Source organism: Malania oleifera, chromosome 1, assembly GCF_029873635.1.
Source record: "Malania oleifera isolate guangnan ecotype guangnan chromosome 1, ASM2987363v1, whole genome shotgun sequence".
Taxonomy (NCBI): Eukaryota; Viridiplantae; Streptophyta; class Magnoliopsida; order Santalales; family Ximeniaceae; genus Malania; species Malania oleifera.
Genome location: NC_080417.1, coordinates 64,461,065 through 64,468,219, shown reverse-complemented (window position 1 = coordinate 64,468,219; position 7,155 = coordinate 64,461,065).

The window sequence follows — 7,155 nt, the reverse complement described above, 5'->3', positions numbered from 1 at the left end:
AATATTGTTTAAGTATGAACCCAATGCCTATAGAAGAGTTCTAGTAAACATAAACTACATCTATAATGATCCCCCGGAGGAAAAACCTACAGATAATCCCAATCTATAAGCTGCTGCCGAATTCAAAACACGTAATTTGTGCCGATGGAAACCATCAACGATTTAGCCAAATCGTCGACAATTTTCTGCTGAGCTAGAGTCCTTCTGCATGTTGCTTGAAACCTTTTCTCATGTCGTTGTCCCTCACTTCACGTAGCTTTCTATGGTATATGTGATCCGATCTAAATATGAGTCACATCCCCTACAATCTCCACCTTGGTGAATATTCACCACCTTGGAAATCTAAAAGCATAACCACTGCTCCACCCCGAGCCTATAGATTGGGTCCGTCTCTTGTCTAGTACTTGGAGATGTTGATCAAGTCCAAGCAATGCTTGAACTTGTCCTTCGTGATCGACTTTGTCAGCTTATCAGCCGCATTGTTTGATGTATGGACCTTCTCAAGAAAAAGTTTCCCTGAAACAATCAGTTCTCTGACCCTGTGATACCCCACATCAATGTGCTTCATTCTTACATGGTACACCTGATTCTTCGTCAAGTAAATGACACTCTGATTGTCACACTGCAGCCGAACTCCACCTTACTGGAGACCTAGCTCCCTAACAATCCCGTAAGCCACAATGCTTCCTTGACAACCTTAGTCACTGCCATGTACTCCGACTCGATAGTATACAATGCCACGAGCCACTGTACCATAGACCTCCAACAAATAGACCCCTCCCACAAAGGTAATACGTACCTCGTGGTAGACCTCCTATCATCCAGGTCTTTTGGGTAGTCAGCATCCACGTACCCCACCATTGTTAGATCCCTATGTTGTGCTCTGACCTTTATGCCATACCTAGTCGTACCCCTCAAGTACCTAAGAATCCACTTCACAGCATCCCAGTGCCATCAACCTGGATTTGAGAAGAACTTGCTCTCCACGCTGACAACATGTGCTAGTTCGGCCTCATACACACCATGGCATACATCAGACACCCCATTGCTCTAGCATAGGGGACCCTAAACATATTCCGAATTTCATCGTCTGCACTTGGGCATTGGGTGGTAAACAACTTGAAATGACTCGCCAAATGTGTGCTCATTGGCTTAGCATTGGCCATGCTAAACCTCTCCAACACCTTCTCCACATAGCCATCCTGAGATAACCATAGTCTCCTTGAAGTTCAGTCCCTACGAATTTCCATGCCAAGTATTCTCTTGGTGGCACCAAAATCTTTCATGTCAAGTTCCCTTCCCAACAAAGTCTTCAACCAATTTACCTCGGTCATGTCTTTAGTAGCAAATCAACATATCATTTATGTATAGTAGTAAAAAAATATGAGACCTTTCCACAAGTTTCCTTATAGAGACACAGCAATCGTACTCAAATCTTCTATAGCTGATTTGGGTCATATAGGCATCAAACCTCTTATACCACTGCCTCGGAGACTGCTTTAGCCCCATACAGTGACTTATTGAATTTGCAGCCTAAATGCTCCTGTCTAGGTTGGCTGAACCCTTCTGGTTGTTTTATGTAAATAAGCTCCTCCAGGTCACCATGAAGGAATGTCGTTTTTATGTCCATCTGATCCAGATGTAGATCATGTTGCGCCACCAGACCTAACACTACCCTGATGGAAAAGAAATTCCCTGGTTATGAATCCACCCTAAGTCATTTAATCGCAATAATTAGGTTCAGTCAATTATACATACTAGGATTTCAACGGTCAAGTAATCTGCTCGAGTAGCATAGTGTAGCCGGGTTCGCACCAATTGTCCAGAGCATGATTGGGAGAACTAGGTATACCCTATCTAACGAGCACGTGTTCCTTTCTAACAATCATACCCTATTATGCACAATTGACTAAATCCTAGCTATGTTGTTCTAGCCTAGGGTTTCATCACAACTAGAGAATCGAATGGATTAGCTACTCATCATGCATGAAATCGAACGTAAAAACAAGGTAATGAAGAATGCAATTGAAAGCATCACTTTTATTGAAATTTAGAATTGAAACAATGTAGGAATGAAACTACAATTGAACTTGCAATTTGAAATTAAAAAAAGTAGTACAAATCTACAACTAAAACTATCTAATGGACCCCAAAAGAACTCGAGGGAGCCAAAGGGAACCCCGAATCATCAATTCGAAGTTTGATTTTATACCCATTAGGGTTTACACATGCTGAAAAACAAATTGCAAAACATTTGCCAAAAATCTAGTGAAGCAGATTTTTGAACTTGATCAAAGTCGACCTGATCGCACTGCCAAGTTCTCCTCATCGCGCCCTGGTCTTCACATTCTGAAAAACATTCAATTACAGTCTTCTAGCTAGAACTGGTCACCCCTTGTGACTGCTTGGTCGCACCACATGGTCGATCATGGACGTGCTGTTTTAGTTGAATCTAGGCCTTGGAGACCTAGTTGAGCACTTGGTCGAGCCTTGTGCCTCCAAGTTGCTTTATTGACTCCTTGCACTGCTTAACTCCTTGATTTAGGCTCCAATTTCTTGAAACATCTAATATACCACGTGTAACTATGAACAATGATAAGAAGTGATAATTAAGGAGTAAATAAAGACATCACATGCGAAAATGGGGGCCTAAATAAGCATATTTTAGGAACACATCACAACCCCCAACTTATACTTTGTTAGCCCTTGAGCAAAGACAACTAAGAAAAACCTACAAAAGATAAATAAATTTCTCAAGAAACACAATTGAATTTACTATATGCAATAAGGCTTTGAACCCCTAGGTGGCCCTAGTGGATGAGTTTTAGTCTCGTGAGGGTTTCTAGGGTGATACCCACAAACACTTATCCCAGTGAACGACAATCAAAAGCTCAAACAAGTAGCACAACCATACCACTTTACATACAGACATGTAACATCATTACAAACATGCTACTTTACCAATAACTCTATAATAAAGACAACTTCAAAGGAAATCACTCATACATGCCTCAACAAGATATAACCATTAAGATATCGTTATACTCAGAGAATCAATCAGTAATTCATTTTCAAAGTTAATATCATCATATAAATAAAAGTATAAACACGCATCATCACAAGACACGTGTAAAGTGAATGATTCATTTTACTCGGATAAACCTCATACACCTACAGAACGGTTGTCTTGATTTAGCCTCGCTAGAATACTCTAAAAAACACTCATGAAAATGGAGTCATTCCCATATGTGATGAAAAACATGCATGGTCAAACATCTCACATACATTGAAGAACCGACGGAGAAAATGGAGCAAACTAGTCTCAAAAGAATGGAATCTAGCCTAATATCGAGGTGTCAGGTCTTTCACCCTGGCACCTTCTCACCTACTCGCCACATCCTACCAAGGTCACCCTAGATTAATAATTCACAAATCATGCGTAGATCTATTCAAATGCATCGGAGCACCCGAAGAAGTTTGATACTAGCAAGAATGTGATGTCCCTAGCTTAGTCATTCTATTTTCATCAACTTTCTATTCTTTATCTTGTTTTTGGAGTAGACATCTATATTTTTCATCATTTCTCTTTTTCTTTCTTTTTTGCTCATCAATTTTTTTTTCTTTATTTTTTTCTTTTTCATTGCCAACAGGGACAAATACTACACTTTATATTGTCTTTGTGCTACCAATAGGAAACTAAACTTGGAAAGAGAGTTCATGAATTATTTTCATCTATAGGGTTGGCTTAATATTCACATCTTGAGTAGGCTACAAGACTTAGGTTTATATCTCTCCACTAGACATCACCTCTAGGCTAGAAAATGCAAAAACAAAGACTAGCATAAAAAGAGTATCCTGAGAAGAATGGTTGAGTTTCATGAACTCAGAGTTTAGGTCAATAACTCTTAAAAAAAAAAAAAAATGAAGGGCCCAACAAAATTCTCACAAAGTGTCATAGTCGCCACAGTTGTTCTCCTAGTGCTCACAAGAAAATCTAAGTGAAAAAAAGCATATGTAAGTGTGACTAGGCCTTGTAATACACCATGTAAATACCAAAACTTATATAACAACATTAAAACTAATGAACTCACAATTAACTATCATTGAGTTGCTGTGAAAGTATGCACACTTCATCGTTAGTGATCATAATAAAGCCATTTAACAGATACAACATGAAGTTGTAACAAAAGTGTTATATATGTAAACAACATAGGTTGTGTTAACATGGATTACTACATATAGTGTTCACTGGAATTTCAAAAAGATGTCATATATGTGCCCTAAATGCAACGTATAGTGCCTTCCTAACCCTACAACCCCCAACTTAAGACATTAGTGTCCCCACTAAAGTAAAGAAAGAAAACACTTAGAAGGCGAGGTAAGGAAGCACTGCACGGTGATGAGAGAAAAACAGGTGTACCTGCACATGAACACACCTAGCATAAAGCCAGTACACAATAAAGATTCAACAGTACATAGGGCACAAAGACAGAAAGAAAATCACCATATATTTTCTTATCAATCGGGCAGTACATCCTAATAATAGATACATGGAAAGCAATAATATAGCCAAAATAGTAGTCATGGTGACTCAAAACAAGCAAAAGATACAAAAAACAATAATATCATATAGCACAACACAAATACAAGGAATGACAAAACAAGGGGTGGCGCAGTCAACACTCATTTTCAGTGGATCCACCAGCTCCATTGTCAGAGTGGCTAATCCCCAGATCCCCATAATCATCCGAATGTGTGTGAGCAACGACTATGTCGTCCTCAGACCCGCTATCAACATCAGAAGGTGTGCTAGCAATGGCCACGTCATCCTCAGAATCGCTAGCAATAGGAACAACAGATGACTATGCTCTATCATGCACCATATAAAAGGGGTAGGTGGTGCAGTCGACCTTGCTATAGTAAGGGGCATCGGAGGACGCTCTGTGACATTGATGGGAAGAATGAGAGTAGTCATCAGAGGCACTGTAGGAGGAGCGTTTAGGATGACACTCTCCACCTCCAAAGGCGCAATGGCTGCAACTAGGGATGACAAAGGAGAAGCCGACTCTATGGGTGGCACAACAGTGCGTGTAAGAGGACTCGTGGGGGATTCTGCCTTTCCTAGAGAAGTAGCTGCTGGTGTGGTAGCCTCTTGATGAATAGCCATCTCGCTCACGCTAAATGTGTCAATATCGATCATAACAAATGGGCTTGTTAGAAGGGAAGGCTACGGAACTAGCGACGAAGGGGCTGGAGAAGGTGAAGTCCTAGGAGTGGTGGCAACAACTGGAGATGGAGGGGATGGAAATGATGAGGGCCTAGAGGGAGTGGCAGCTGTTGGGGCCTCCATTGTCACAGGAGGAGATGGTGGATCCGCAAAACTAGGAAAAATGATTGTCTTGGCCCTGCACAAGAAGAAGATGACGAGGAAGTCAAAGAGAGCCTGAAATCCCTGTCGCATCTCAACCCCAAAGTCTAGTAGGCTTGCAAAGGCTTGGGTCCTTAACCACCAAAATAATATTTATAACCTAACTAAGCCCAAGTTCAGTAGAACATGGAGTGAGTCAGTTGTCAAACTTCAAGGACTCTAGTGCAGTTTGTCACGACGTTCCTGGCGTGAACTGGAAAAAGGTGGTTTTAAAAATATTTTCATGAAAAATATGGTATAATGGAGTCGTCACTAACCTTTTAGTTTGGTTAGAACACTTGATTACTACCCAATTAAGGGTAGAATCGATCTGTGTTACCAGAGCCGAGATCAAGAGTTCGGTTATGCGAGGAGAAGGTATGAGCACCCCCTACACGCCTGTTCTTATGAACAGTACCTAATTAATCAAAAAATATCTCATAGATTAAATTTAATAAGCCTTTGAAATTACTCCCTTTCAATAATTGAGAAGAAATGTACGAAATAAACACTATATAAGTATTCCCTCATAAACGGGGCATAACATACTCCGAAGAGTTTATGCCTCCCTTTGAATCATCGGGATTGGGAAATCAAGAAAATAGTTTTGAAATTTTATAGAATTTTTCCAAGTGTGAAAATACTATTTTGGGAGGTTTTTCTTGAATTTATTCGGGATGAAAAAGTGGGCAAAAACATTTTTCTGAGCTCAATACATTTTTTTTTAAAATTTTCCATGATTTTTCAGAATTTTTAGGTGATTTTCAAAGTGTGAAAACATTTCTCTAGCCTCAAAATACATTTTGTGATTTTTGTAATTTTTCCTGATTTTTTTTGTGATTTTTCAAAGTGTGAAAATATTTTCTAGCTTCAAATATATATATATTGTAAATTTTTGCAATTTTCTTTGATTTTTGTAATTTTTTATATTTTTCCTGAATAATTAAATAACAAAAATGTAATTAAGGCAAAATCAATGAAAGTTTGGGATTAAAAATATTTTAAAATTTTCTTTTGATTTTACTAAATTTTTGTGATTTTTCTAAATTTTTCTGAATTTTTTATGAATTATTTAAAGTTTAAATAATATAATAGTAGGTTGAACCGGTTTCATACCAATTCAAAGGACTAGACTGGTTTAGAGAAGAACGAGTCAAGGGGGGGGGGGGGGGGGGGGAAGCTAGTCAATGTGTTTTAGGTCTAGTCAAGGCCATGACTCATAGCGCCTTCCTAGTGGAATGGGTCAATGGGCGCAGATCGCCAAAGTGGCGCGATCGGGTCCATTGAGAAGAAACGCGCAACGGATGACTGTTGGAAGGTCATGTAGGCCTAAGCATGTGTGGAGGACATGGCTAGGGTGGGTAAGGAGCCGTGTGTCATGATCCAACGGCTTTGAAAGAAAAGATACTTAAACCCCTTTTTTTTTGTTCTTTCATTCTCGCCCTCCCTCTCTTGCATGCTCTCTTTTCCTTCTCTCTTCTCTCCACTCGACTCCCTCTCTTCTCTTCGCTCCCCTACAGTCAAAGCCCTAGCCTTTGCCCTTCTTCTCGATCTCCCTAATCTCTCTATCATCTCCCTCGCAAAGGCCTTTTCCATGAAAAACCTAGAATTCCCACCTCCAATAAGTTCTAAACTTGAATACAAATATGGCATTCAGATCTCTCACTTTGTACATACTTGCCAATTTCTCCTTCAGCTCAGCTGTGGAAACATTAGCTTTTCCTAGATGCAAAACGTCAATTACGAAC